General features: G+C 43.1%; 1 long non-coding RNA gene across 1 annotated transcript; it reads right to left on the bottom strand.

Annotated features, from left to right (window-relative positions):
• Positions 1–7,135: 7,135 nt before the first annotated feature.
• Positions 7,136–14,073, bottom strand: LOC133642001 (uncharacterized). Its single transcript, XR_009824364.1, has 3 exons — positions 12,950–14,073; positions 9,236–9,700; positions 7,136–9,145 (listed from the first exon to the last, which is right to left on the bottom strand). It is a non-coding gene; the product is annotated as an uncharacterized LOC133642001 (long non-coding RNA).
• Between the last annotated feature and the right edge of the window lie 639 nt (positions 14,074–14,712).

Here is a 14,712-nt window from a genome sequence, read left to right as displayed (position 1 = left end):
AAACCGGTGAAGTTGGCATGTTGTGTAAATCGTAAATAAAAACAGAATACAATGATTTTCAAATCCTTTTCAACATATATTAAATTTAAAAGAATGCAAAGACAAGATATTTAATGTTCGAGCTGAGAAACAATTTAGATGCCACATTTTAGAAATGTCTGTGTTACTTTATTTACAATTAATACATAGATTATTGATTGTTGATGTTTACTAATCAATTCTATAATCACCCATGTCCGAATTGCCATGCATTTAAAAATGTATTATTTCCCCCACCTAAAATGTGTAATTATGTAACTGCTGTGTACCCGTCCATCCAAGCACCTACACACAAGTTGAAAAACTTATTCGGGTGTTACCATGTTGTGGTCAATTGTACGGAATATGTACTTCACTGTGCAATCTACTAATAAAAGTCTCAATCATGTGGTTCTTTACTGGGAGCTGCAATGAGTGATCAGAACACACACACACACACACACAATATGTACCGAGGATGTCGTTGTGGCTTGTACAGCCCTTTGAGACACTTGTGATTTAGGGCTATATAAATAAACATTGATTGATTGATTGATTGAATATGTGGTTAGCATCTCCACTGGTTTTGATGTGATTAGCAGAGTGCTGGAAGTCTGCCCAAGTACATAACATCTTAAAGGCCTACTGAAACCCACTACTACCGACCACGCAGTCTGATAGTTTATATATCAATGATGAAATCTTAACATTATAACACATGCCAATACGGCCGGGTTAACTTATAAAGTGACATTTTAAATTTGCCGCTAAACTTCCGGTTCGAAACGCCTCTGAGGAGCACGTATGCGCGTGACGTGGCCCGGGGAACACGGGTATGCCTTCCACATTGAAGCCAATACGAAAAAGCTCTGTTTTCATTTCATAATTCCACAGTATTCTGGACATCTGTGTTCGTGAGTCTGTTGCAATCATGTTCATTGCATTATGGAGAAAGAAGCTGAGCAAGCAAAGAAGAAAGTTGTCGGTGCGAAATGGACGTATTTTTCTAACGTAGTCAGCCACAACAGTACACAGCCGGCGCTTCTTTGTTTACATTCCCGAAAGATGCAGTCAAGATGGAAGAACTCGGATAACAGAGACTCTAACCAGGAGGACTTTTGACTTCGATACACAGACGCCTGTAGAGAACTGGGACAACACAGACTCTTACCAGGATTACTTTGATTTGGATGACAAAGACGCAGACGTGCTACTGTGAGTATGCAGCTTTGGCTTCTAAACATTTGATCGCTTGACCGTATGCAGCTTTGGCTTTTTTTTGCGTATGTACGTAACTTTTTTAAAATATATAAGCTTTATGAACCTTGGGTTAGGTGAACGGTCTTTTGGGCTGAGTGATTGTGTGTGTTGATCAGGTGTTTGAATTGTATTGGCGTGTTCTATGGAGCTAGGAGCTAGCATAGGAGCTAGGAGCTAGCATAACAAACACGCAGGTGTTTTTATGCAGGATTAATTTGTGGCATATTAAATATAAGCCTGGTTGTGTTGTGGCTAATAGAGTATATATATGTCTTGTGTTTATTTACTGTTGTAGTCATTCCCAGCTGAATATCAGGTCACCCCCGGCTCTCACAGCATCTTCCCTATCTGAATAGCTTCAACTCCCCACTAGTCCTTCACTTGCACTTTACTCATCCACAAATCTTTCATCCTCGCTCAAATTAATGGGGAAATTGTCGCTTTCTCGGTCCGAATCTCTCTCACTTCATGCGGCCATCATTGTAAACAATAGGGAACTTTGCGTATATGTTCAATTGACTACGTCACGCTACTTCCGGTAGGTGCAAGCCTTTTTTTTATCAGATACCAAAAGTTGCAATCTTTATCGTCGTTGTTCTATACTAAATCCTTTCAGCAAAAATATGGCAATATCGCGAAATGATCAAGTATGACACATAGAATAGATCTGCTATCCCCGTTTAAATAAAAAAAATTCATTTCAGTAGGCCTTTAAGTGTAAAATGGCACTCTAAGAAGCTTGATAAGTACGGCCCCTGAGCTCCTGGTCAGGACAGAGATCTTTTTGTAAATACACCTTAAATAAACCATCACAAGTCTAGAAGTATTCACATAGTACTTCTAACACCCAGCTTTTGACAACCATAGTTCGGCCCAACTTGGGCCTAATCAGTGAGGGCAGGTGTGTTCCCCTGCATCAAACACTCAGCCCCACCTTGACTCTCTTAGCCAGCAGTAGAGAGCCATGGTGAGTGACAGCTTGTCATTTGTTTGTTAACTGCATGTTTGTCACTGACTCAAGTGATTGAATGTGTGTTGTTTGTTCATGTTGTGTTCCTAACACATGTGCAGTGCGGGGTCAAACTGTCACAGCAAAGCAACACAAACACAATTGAAAGCAGCAAAAGCACACAATTGAAAGCAGCAAAATATACAATTGGAAGCAGCCAAGCACACAATAGAAAGCAGCAGAATGCAAGTGAAAAAGACAAAAGTATTACTCATTGTGAACAAAAACGGTCCAGTCCGCCTCAGTGTCAAAAGAATAATGATGAAGCACTGAAGGAGGGACTCAGGCGGAACTAAATAGAACTAATTAAACCGGGAACAGCTGTGCTGACGGGACGTGGAGCAGAAAGTAAAGGACGCAAATGATAGAGACCAAACAGGAAACAGTGACAAAACAAGAGCACCAGGACAGGAAGTGATTCCAAACACAGGAAAACCCAAACATAACCAAACTGTCCGTAGCACTTCTGACACAACTATATATATATATATATATATATATATATATATATATAGATGTACTCATATACATATATATACATATATATATATATATATATATATATATATATATATATATATATATATATATATATATATATATATATATATATATATATATATATATATATATATATATATATGTACTCATATACATATATATACATACTGTATATATATATATATATATATATATAGATGTACTCGTATACATATATATACATACTGTATATATATATATATATATACACTACCGTTCAAAAGTTTGGGGTCACATTGAAATGTCCTTATTTTTGAAGGAAAAGCACTGCACTTTTCAATAAAGATAACTTTAAACTAGTCTTAACTTTAAAGAAATACACTCTATACATTGCTAATGTGGTAAATGACTATTCTAGCTGCAAATGTCTGGTTTTTGGTGCAATATCTACATAGGTGTATAGAGGCCCATTTCCAGCAACTATCACTCCAGTGTTCTAATGGTACAATGTGTTTGCTCATTGGCTCAGAAGGCTAATTGATGATTAGAAAACCCTTGTGCAATCATGTTCACACATCTGAAAACAGTTTAGCTCGTTACAGAAGCTGCAAAACTGACCTTCCTTTGAGCAGATTGAGTTTCTGGAGCATCACATTTGTGGGGTCAATTAAACGCTCAAAATGGCCAGCAAAAGAGAACTTTCTCTGAAACTCGACAGTCTATTCTTGTTCTTAGAAATGAAGGCTATTCCACAAAATTGTTTGGGTGACCCCAAACTTTTGAACGGTAGTGTACATGTACTCATATATACTGTATATATATATATATATATATATATATATATATATATATATATATATATATATATATATATATATATATATATATATATATATATATATATATATATATATATATGTATATATATATATATGTGTATGTATGTATGTATGTATGTAAACGTCTTGACACACAATTATTACCTGCAATGAGTGTTTAGAACACACACACACACACACACAATGTGGTTAGCACCTCCACTGGTTTTAAAGGCCTACTGAAATGAAATTTTTTTATTCAAACGGGGATAGCAGATCTATTCTATGTGTCATACTTGATCATTTCGCGATATTGCCATTTTTTACTGAAAGGATTTAGTATAAAACAACGACGATAAAGATCGCAACTTTTGGTATCTGATAAAAAAAAGGCTTGCCCCTACCGGAAGTAGCGTGACGTAGTCTATTGAACATATCCGCAAAGTTCCCTATTGTTTACAATGATGGCCGCCAGAAGTGAGAGAGATTCGGACAGAGAAAGCGACGATTTCCCCATTAATTTGAGCGAGGATGAAAGATTTGTGGATGAGGAAAATGCAAGTGAAGGACTAGTGGGGAGTGGAAGCGATTCAGATAGGGAAGATGCTGTGAGAGCCGGGGGTGACCTGATATTCAGCTGGGAATGACTACAACAGTAAATAAACACAAGACATATATATACTCTATTAGCCACAACACAACCAGGCTTATATTTAATATGCCACAAATTAATCCCACATAACAAACACCTAGGTGTTTGTTATGCTAGCTCCTAGCTACTAGCTACTAGCTCGAGCTAGTTATAGCTCGAGCGGGTTATATGGACGGGATCCCGTATATATAACCCGCCAATACAATTCAAACACCTGCACAACACACACACTCACTCAGCCCAAAGGACCGTTCACCTAACCCAAGGTTCATAAAGCTTATATATTTAACCAAAGTTACGTACATGACACGCATGTACGGGCAAGCGATCAAATGTTTGGAAGCGCGCGGGTGGGACCTGATATTCAGCTGGGAATGACTACAACAGTAAATAAACACAAGACATATATATACTCTGTTAGCCACAACACAACCAGGCTTATATTTAATATGCCACAAATTAATCCCGCATAACAAACACCTAGGTGTTTGTTATGCTAGCTCCTAGCTCCTAGCTACTAGCTCGAGCTAGTTATAGCAAGCGATCAAATGTTTGGAAGCGCAGCTACGTACTCACGGTATCGCGTCTGTGTATCCAAATCAAAGTCCTCCTGGTTAGAGTCTCTGTTGTCCGAGTTCTTCGATCTTGACTGCATCTTTCGGGAATGTAAACAAACACCGGCTGTGCTGTGTTGCTGACTTCCCTCGCAAAATATCTGCTTCGCACCGACAACTTTCTTCTTTGCTTGCTCAGCTTCTTTCTCCATAATGCAATGAACAAATTACAACAGATTCACCAACACAGATGTCCAGAATACTGTGGAATAATGAGATGAAAACAGAGCTATTTCGTATTGGCTTCAATGGGGAAGCCATACCTCTGTTAAAGGCCTACTGAAATGATTTTTTTTTATTTAAACGGGAATAGCAGATCCATTCTATGTGTCATACTTGATCATTTCGCGATATTGCCATATTTTTGCTGAAAGGATTTAGTAGAGAAAATCGACGATAAAGTTCGCAACTTTTGCTCGCTGATAAAAAAAAGCCTTGCCTGTACCGGAAGTAGCGTGACGTCACAGGAGCTAGTATTCCTCACAATTCCCCATTGTTTACAATGGAGCGAGAGAGATTCGGACCGAGAAAGTGACGATTACCCCATTAATTTGAGCGAGGATGAAAGATTCGTAGATGAGGAACGTTACAGTGAAGGACTTGAGAGGCAGTGATGGACGTATCTTTTTTCGCTCTGACCGTAACTTAGGTACAAGCTGGCTCATTGGATTCCACACTCTCCTTTTTCTATTGTAGGTCACAGATTTGTATTTTAAACCACCTCAGATACTATATCCTCTTGAAAATGAGAGTCGAGCACGCGAAATGGACATTTAAAGTGACTTTTATCTCCAAGACAATACATCGGTGACACACTTAGCTACTGAGCTAACGTGCTAGCATCGTTCTCAAATGAAGATAGAAACAAAATAAATAAACCCCTGACTGGAAGGATAGACAGAAGAGCAAAAATACTATTAAACCATGTACATGTAACTACACGGTTAAAAATTCTCAGCCTGGTAAGGCTTAACAATGCTGTTGCTAACGACGCTAAGGCTAATTTAGCAACTTAGCAGCCGGAACTCACAGAACTATGATAAAACATTAGCGCTCCACCTACGCCAGCCAGCCCTCATCTTCCCATCAACAGCCGTGCTCACCTGCGTTCCAGCGATCAACGGCGCGACGAAGGACTTCATCCGTGGGTTTGGCGGCAAGCATCAGCTAGGCGTCTTCTATCAGGGTAAGTAGTCCTTGTTGTGTTGCTGTAAGTATTGTACTTAGCCGCTAAGACACCGATCGATCCCACCTACAACGTTCTTCTTTGCAGCCTCCATTGTTCATTAAACAAATTGCAAAAGATTCACCAACACAGATGTCCAGAATACTGTGGAATTTTGTCGAAGAAAACAGAGCTTTGTGTATTGTTTCCAATAGGGCCCAAACACTTCCGTGCATTTTATGACGTCACACGCATAAATCATATCCAAAGGAGATTTTCAACCGGAAGTGTGGCGGGAATTTTAAAATTGCACTTTATAAGTTAACCCGGCCGTATTGGCATGTGTTTCAATGTTAAGATTTCATCATTGATATATAAACTATCAGACTGCGTGGTCGGTAGTAGTGGGTTTCAGTAGGCCTTTAAACTGGCTACGTCACGCGCATACGTCATCATACCGAGACGTTTTCGAGCAGAAGTGTGGCGGGAAATTAAAAATTGCACTTTATAAGTTAACCCGGCCGTATTGGCATGTGTTGCAATGTTAAGATTTCATCATTGATATATAAACTATCAGACTGTGTGGTCGGTAGTAGTGGGTTTCAGTAGGCCTTTAATGTCTACAGGGGGAAATAATATTGACTTCAGTGCAAAATAATAATACATCTGACATGAGCAACTACCGATGCAAAACCAAAATGCACCAAGATAGCATTCTAACTGCTGTTAACTGGCTGTGCATTTTACAATAAAAACCTCACGTTAGCTTTCGTGTAATTTATAATAATTTGCTGTGCAATATCAGACGGTGGCTTATCTTAGCAGAGTGCCTGCTAACAGCGTCCGGGTTGCAGTCATATTTATAAACTTTTTAGATACCAGCAGATGGCGGAATTGGACCTTGCATTGCAGGACAAAACAATATCCATACTTTAGCAGGAATTTCACTTAAATAATCCAGAGATATTTTCCATATATATATATATATATATATATATATATATATATATATATATATATATATATATATATATATATATATATGTGTGTGTGTGTGTGTTGCAAACAGCGCCTGTTGGTGGCGACAAGAAGAAGTGCTCAGAATTGTGAAGCCTTCTAAGTGGTGAGACACATTTTTTAATTAATCATATGATGAATTCATATTTAGTATAGTACTTTGCAATGCACACATAAGAATGTTCGCTAATTGTTATTAACCAAAACTGTATCTTGCAGTGATATTTTGAAGACAAAAATGCACTTTTAATGTGTTGTACTAGCTCTTGATCGTTGATGTGTTATTTAGAAAATCCTGCGACGCAAGTGGACTCACAGTCTCACAATTTGCACTGTGTTGAAGGTAATACTATTTTTCATGCCGATGTAATTGTTTTATTGTCAATATAAGTGTCGTCCCTTGTTTCTATGATGATAATGCTAACGCAGCCTGGTTTGTCAACAGCATGGGTTGAAGCAGCTATCTTGTAATGCGAGGTGTGTTCAGGGACATCTTGGAAAATATTGTGAATGTGTTTTCTGTTTATTTTGCATATTTTAAAAAAAAGGATCATCGCAGATTTAACTAAATGTGAATATGATAATTACTGTGAATGAAGTCTGCTAGGGGAAAAGGTGAACAGGGCACAGCAGCAAAATGTTTAGGAAGAAGGCTATAGATTGCATCTGGATTCATAGTAACATCAATGGCACTATTCCTTGTGCCAAACTTCACAACATCTTTTGCTCTGCCTCTGAGGTAGACAAGCATGTCTTCTACCTGACTTTCATTGTGCCTCTTCCCCTTACACAGCTGGAAGTGCAGCCCAGAAGAACAAAATAAAGACATATGACTAACACTCGCATAAAGGTTGAAACACAGCATTTAAAAGGAGCAGCAACTTTACTTTCACTATCTGCTTAAGCTCACCAGTAATCTTGCCCAGAATGCGGACTTGCAGGCACTCAGAGAACGTCTACGTGACTTTATTGGTCCCGACTGGAAACATCAACACACCCACTAATTTAATCAGAAAAGGCAATTTTATATCTAAATATTTTTTAATCAGACTTTTTGTTTGTGTCTGCCAAAATTCAACTCCTTTGATATAACATGAACTAAACTAACATGTTCTTTTTGTTTGTTTGTGGATACATTTTGTCCCTGACATAATTGTTACATTTTTTGGACACATTTTACAGTACCTCAAATTCAAACTGCACTTTAATGTATTATCTCATAGCAGTCTGTCGGGCGCATACTTGCCAACCTTGAGACCTTCGAATTCGGGAGATTGGGGGGTTGGGGGGGCTGGGTTTGGTAGTAGCGGGGGTGTATATTGTAGCCCGGAAGAGTTAGGGATGCAAGGGATTCTGGGTATTTGTTCTGTTGTGTTTATGTTGTGTTACGGTGCGGAAGTTCTCCCGGAATGTGTTTGTCATTCTTGTTTGGTGTGGGTTCACAGTGTGGCGCATATTTGTAACAGTGTTAAAGTTGTTTATACTGTCACCCTCAGTGTGACCTGTATGGCTGTTGATCAAGTATGTCTTGCAGTCACTTTCGTGTGTATGCAGAAGCCGCACACAACATGTAACTGGGCCGACACGCTGTTTGTATGGTGAAAAAGCGGACGCGTAGACAGGTTGTAGAGGACGCTAAAGGCAGTGCCATCACGGCACGCCCTTAATATTGTTGTCCGGGTGAAAATCAGGAGAATGGTTGCCCCGGGAGATTTTCGGGAGGGGCACTGAAATTCGGGAGTCTCACGGAAAAATCGGGAGGGTTGGCAAGTATGGTCGGGCGTGACAATGACTGGAGTTGCTAGGTTGCAGTGTCAATCTTCAGTTCCCTGAAATTCCGTTAACGGTGTTCTTGTACCGTAGCCTTGGCTTCCTCGGTTTCGTTTCCCTTCATCCAGCTGTGAGTAGAGCAGATGCCGAGGGAGCCGCTCGTGGCTCATTCTCTCTACATGCCCGACCCATCTCAGGTTCGTTTGGGTTAGCATGTCATCCATCGATGGCAGTCCAGCACGACTTAGGACCTCTGTCTTCGGGAATTTGTCTCTCCAGGAGATGCTCATGATGGCCCAAAGGTGGCGCATCATGTAGGCATGAAGTTTCCTGACTTGCAACCTGTAGAGGGTCCAAATGTCAGCACCGTACAAAAGTGTAGCTAGCACAGTCGCAGCTGATAAGCAAAACCGTCATGCTGTGATTTATTACCGTAAGGTCAGAGGGTCACCATTGGCTGTGGGTGACAGAGTGCTGCTTGCCAATCGATGTGAGGAAGGCAACAGGAAAGTTTCAGACCGATGGGAATCAACCCCTTTTGATGTGGTGTCCATGAGGTCAATGATCAACGTGTACAGAATCTGTGATGCCATAGGAAAAGAAAAGGTTGTGTACTGGAATTTGCTGCTCCCAGTTGATTTCCTGACTTTCCAAGAGCAGGATGAGTTCCAAGCAGTCTCAGGGCAGTCACAGTCAGATCGTATTGTGGCGGTGCCCAGAGCAGCATTTTGTGTGATCAAGAGGACACTCGAGCGCACACTGAGGAATGGCTCATGCAGTCATTGGTTTTTGCAGAGGCGGGAAGTAATGAAGAATCTGAAGATGATAGTTCCAATAATGACTTTCAAGTGGATGCCATTGTGGAAGACCAGTCTTTGCAATTGTCGAACAACCTTCCTGCTGTCAGTACATGGACTATGATGCAGTTTCCTGCGTGGGTTGCTTTCCCGAGATGCAAACGAACTGAAGCAAACATGGCGTGGAGGTAAAAACATGATTTTATTCTACACTATCAAAACTCAAAAAAGGTACAAACAAAAGGCGCTCACAGCGGAGGTAAAAAACTTGACTATGACAAAACAAAAGGCGCGCACAATGGCGGAGAACTATGAACATTAAACAAAAACTTACGTGACAAGGAACTGTGAACATGGCATGAATGTGTGATGTCGCCAGGACGAACAACAGAAACAGAAAAGCCTATATAGTGACATGATAAGTGAAAACAGGTGCGTGACTAACTGTGAACAGGTGCGTGACATGACAATGTGAAAACGTGAGACAGGTGTGTGTGAGTCCAAACGTGGAACAGGTGAAACTAATGAGTAACCATGGAAACAAAACAAAACCAGGAAGTGAAACCAGGAACTAAAAAGTGTCCAAAAACCAAGCAAAACAAAAACAAGATCAACACAGACATGACAGAGCCCCCCCCTTACGGACAGATCCCAGATGTCCAAAAAACAAAACACAAAACAGGATCAAGAGTCATGGGAGGGCGGGAGGGGGACATGGCGGTGGGTCGCCAGGCCAAGTGGCCCCGAATCCACCGAGGCAGGATCAGGTGGCGGCGACGCGTAGACCGCCGCTGTACCTGACGAGGTGGGCGACCCGGGAATGGCCATATCCATGGCCGATGAGGAGGTGGGCGCACTTGGCGTGGCGGACGACCAGGCAGTGGCCACCTTCGTGGCAGACGAGGAGGCAGGCGTGTCGTCATCATGGCAGGCGGCGAAGCTTGGCGTGGCGCGTCAGGCGGCGAAGCTTGGCGTGGCGGGTCTTTGTCTTGGCATGGGTGGTCTTGGCCTTGGCGGTCTTGGTCTTGGCAGCGTGGGTCATGGTCTTGGTCTTGGCGTGGTTGGTCTTGGCGTGGTTGGTCTTGGACTTGGTCTTGGTCACTTGGCGGGTCTTGGTCTTGGTTACTTGGCGGGTCTTGGTCTTGGTCACTTGGCGGGTCTTGGTCTTGGTCACTTGGCGGTTCTTGGTCACTTGGCGGTTCTTGGTCACTTGGCGGTTCTTGGTCACTTGGCGGTTCTTGGTCTTGGTCACTTGGCGGGTCTTGGTCTTGGCTTTGGTCTTGGCGTGGGGCAGCCACGGGCGGCACTTGGCGGCGTGGGGCAGCCACGGGCGGCACTTGGCGGCGTGGGGCTGCGACGGGCGGCACTTGGCGGCGTGAAGCTGCGACGGGCGGCACTTGGCGTCGTGAAGCTGCGACAGGCGGCACTTGGCGTCGTGAAGCTGCGACTGGCGGCACTTGGCGTCGTGAAGCTGCGACTGGCGGCACTTGGCGTCGTGAAGCTGCGACTGGCGGCACTTGGCGTCGTGAAGCTGCGACTGGCGGCACTTGGCGTCGTGAAGCTGCGACTGGCGGCACTTGGCGTCGTGAAGCTGCGACTGGCGGCACTTGGCGTCGTGAAGCTGCGACTGGCGGCGCTTGGCGTCGTGAAGCTGCGACTGGCGGCGCTTGGCGTCGTGAAGCTGCGACTGGCGGCGCTTGGCGTGGAGCAGGTACTGGCGGCGCTTGGCGTGGAGCAGGTACTGGCGGCGCTTGGCGTGGAGCAGGTACTGGTGGCGCTTGGCGTGGAGCAGGTACTGGTGGCGCTTGGCGTGGAGCAGGTACTGGTGGCGCTTGGCGTGGAGCTGGGCGTGGAGCAGGTGGATCTTGGCATGGTCGAAAAACTGGTGGTGGTGGTCGTGCTGGTGGCTGTGGCTTGGCAGGTCGAAAGACAGGTGGTGGGGGTCGTGCTGGTGGCTGTGGCTTGGCAGGTCGAAAGACAGGTGGTGGGGGTCGTGCTGGAGGCTGTGGCTTGGCGTGACGAAAGACTGGTGGTGGTGGTCGTGCTGGGGGCTGTGGCTTGGCATGACGAAATTCAGGTGGTGGTGGCCGAGCTGGAGGCTGTGGCTTGGCATGGCGAATCTGACCCACCCCACCTGAACAATTCCCAGCCCTAGCCCCCCCCTCAAGGAGCGGATCCCAGACGCGCTCCCCGCGGTCTGGAACCGTCTTTTGGGGTGGGTGGAGGGAGGTCGGAAGGAGGGTAAAATCCTCCCCTATAAATTGTCCAAAATGTCTTTCTTTTTGTACCTGGGATCTTGTGGGTGAAAAAAAAATTTTTTGTGACTTGGGCGTGCCTTGAGTCATGGGGGGCGGGGCATGAAATCTGGGTGACTGTGAGGGACTTGCTCTAATGTCCAAAATCATGTTCTGATAATGTTTGATCATAGAAACAGAGTCCTTTGTTGAGGGCAGGTGATCGAAAGTAAAAGAGTTCAAAGAAAAAAAAATCTTTAGCTGTGATGTCATCCTCTGGTGATGGCGTGACGTCATCCTGGAGCAGCGGGGCTGGCAGCAGCCTGCTTCCGCCCGGAGTGGGAGGAGCTTGTGGGAGTGACGCGTCCTGCCGGCTCGGAGAAGCTCTTCCTGATGGCTTCCGCTTTTGCCGGCGCTTCCGGGAATGGAGCGACGCGCCAACGTCGTCGGGCCACACGGAGCTTATCGGAATAAGTTTTCCGCTTGGACCCCACATGAGGTCTTGATCCGCCATGGCTCCTAGTGCCTCCCACTTTCCTTCCTCCATCGATTGCCAGTCGTTTGCGGGATAGCTTTTTGCTGGCGACATACTGTCAGTACATGGACTATGATGCAGTTTCCTGCGTGGTTTGCTTTCCCGAGATGCAAACGAACTGAAGCAAACATGGCGTGGAGGTAAAAACATGATTTTATTCTACACTATCAAAACTCAAAAAAGGTACAAACAAAAGGCGCTCACAGCGGAGGTAAAAAACTTGACTATTACAAAACAAAAGGCGCGCACAATGGCGGAGAACTATGAACATTAAACAAAAACTTACGTGACAAGGAACTGTGAACATGGCATGAATGTGTGATGTCGCCAGGACGAACAACAGAAACAGAAAAGCCTATATAGTGACATGATAAGTGAAAACAGGTGCGTGACTAACTGTGAACAGGTGCGTGACATGACAATGTGAAAACGTGAGACAGGTGTGTGTGAGTCCAAACGTGGAACAGGTGAAACTAATGAGTAACCATGGAAACAAAACAAAACCAGGAAGTGAAACCAGGAACTAAAAAGTGTCCAAAAACCAAGCAAAACAAAAACAAGATCAACACAGACATGACACCTGCTGGATCTGAAAACAGCCACATGAGTCATGCACGCACTGAACTATCATTTAAAGCAGTAGTTCACACACCACATTTAACCTACCTATTGCCGTGAACAACTCGTTCCGTTTGAGGTTGAGTTAGAAGAGGTTGTCTACACACACCCATAAGACACACAAGGCCCTTTAGTTTCCACAAGCAGTTTGAGAAGTATTAGGTCACCCATTAGGCTTATTTGGGAGATGTCATTCCAGAGGGTTGTGCTATCACCGTTAGTATGGGTGTAATTGCTTCAATTGGGTGTTGTAACGAAAGGTGGTATTGTTAACTTGTATTGTGACAATTTACTAATGTGAACTGATTTGCTATGCTGGACCCTAAAAGCTGCACTACAGGGCATAGATACTGTATGTATGAGTATGTGAACTGTATATGGCATTTCTAATGGTCTATGATGGGTAGTTTTGTTACCATCCTGAGCCTACACACTTGAGGAAACATTTCTGACATTGACTTTTTCGATTGTACATCATTTCCCTAGGTCCACATATGATTCCTATTGTTAGTATTTGATGCTGTTCTTTGTGTTATGCCTCACTCTAGCATAATTTAAGGGGGGTGTATGTATCGATGCGCAAAACATCCATTATGATGTATTAAATTATGACCGAAGTGTTGCAATGGCCCCTGTTGCTGGCGACAAGTGGTATGTACAGTTACCTACAAGAAGTGCTCAGCATTGTGAAGCCTTCCAAGGGGCGAGACACATTTTATATATACATATAAATGTGAGCGCTAAAAGTTCAATCTAAATCTAAATGTGAGCGTTAAATCTCTCGCCAAGTGTAAAGATGAATACTTATAGAATGTCAATATTCCACCAATTCTATGCCTCTCAGTGCAGACACTCCTACACCTTTCTGACAGCGGAAGAAGGAAACATGACAGATGAATGACATATAATGCCAATAAAGTTGCATATGTTTTAGTTCCAAACTTGTAACATTTAGGTTCAGATGTAATATTTAGGTTTGGATTTCACATTTGTAAATGTCATAAAAATTTGCTAAATCTGAAAAAATATATATCTGCAGGAAAAGTGTGACTGAACATTTACATTCGGCATCCCATAATTAACCACCAACTACAAACCCCGTTTCCATATGAGTTGGGAAATTGTGTTAGATGTAAATATAAACGGAATACAATGATTTGCAAATCCTTTTCAACCCATATTCAATTGAATGCACTACAAAGACAAGATATTTGATGTATAAACTCATAAACTTTGTTTTTTTTTTTCAACTATTAACTTGAAATTTCATGGCTGCAACACGTGCCAAAGTAGTTGGGAACGGGCATGTTCACCACTGTGTTACATGGCCTTTCCTTTTAACAACACTCAGTAAACGTTTGGGAACTGAAGGAGACACATTTTTTAAGCTTCTCAGGTGGAATTCTTTCCCATTCTTGCTTGATGTACAGCTTAAGTTGTTCAACAGTCCGGGGGTCTCTGTTGTGGTATTTTAGGCTTCATAATGCACCACACATTTTCAATGGGAGACAGTTCTGGACTACAGGCAGGCCAGTCTAGGACCCACACTCTTTTACTATGAAGCCACGTTGATGTAACACATGGCTTGGCATTGTCTTGCTGAAATAAGCAGGGGCGTCCATGGTAACGTTGCTTGGATGGCAACATATGTTGCTCCAAAACCTGTATGTACCTTTCAGCATTAATGGCGCCTTCACAGATGTGTTACCCATGTCTTGGGCACTA

The sequence above is a fragment of the Entelurus aequoreus genome, linkage group LG24, assembly GCF_033978785.1.
Source record: "Entelurus aequoreus isolate RoL-2023_Sb linkage group LG24, RoL_Eaeq_v1.1, whole genome shotgun sequence".
NCBI lineage: Eukaryota > Metazoa > Chordata > Actinopteri > Syngnathiformes > Syngnathidae > Entelurus > Entelurus aequoreus.
This window is presented reverse-complemented; position numbering and strand designations above follow the sequence as displayed.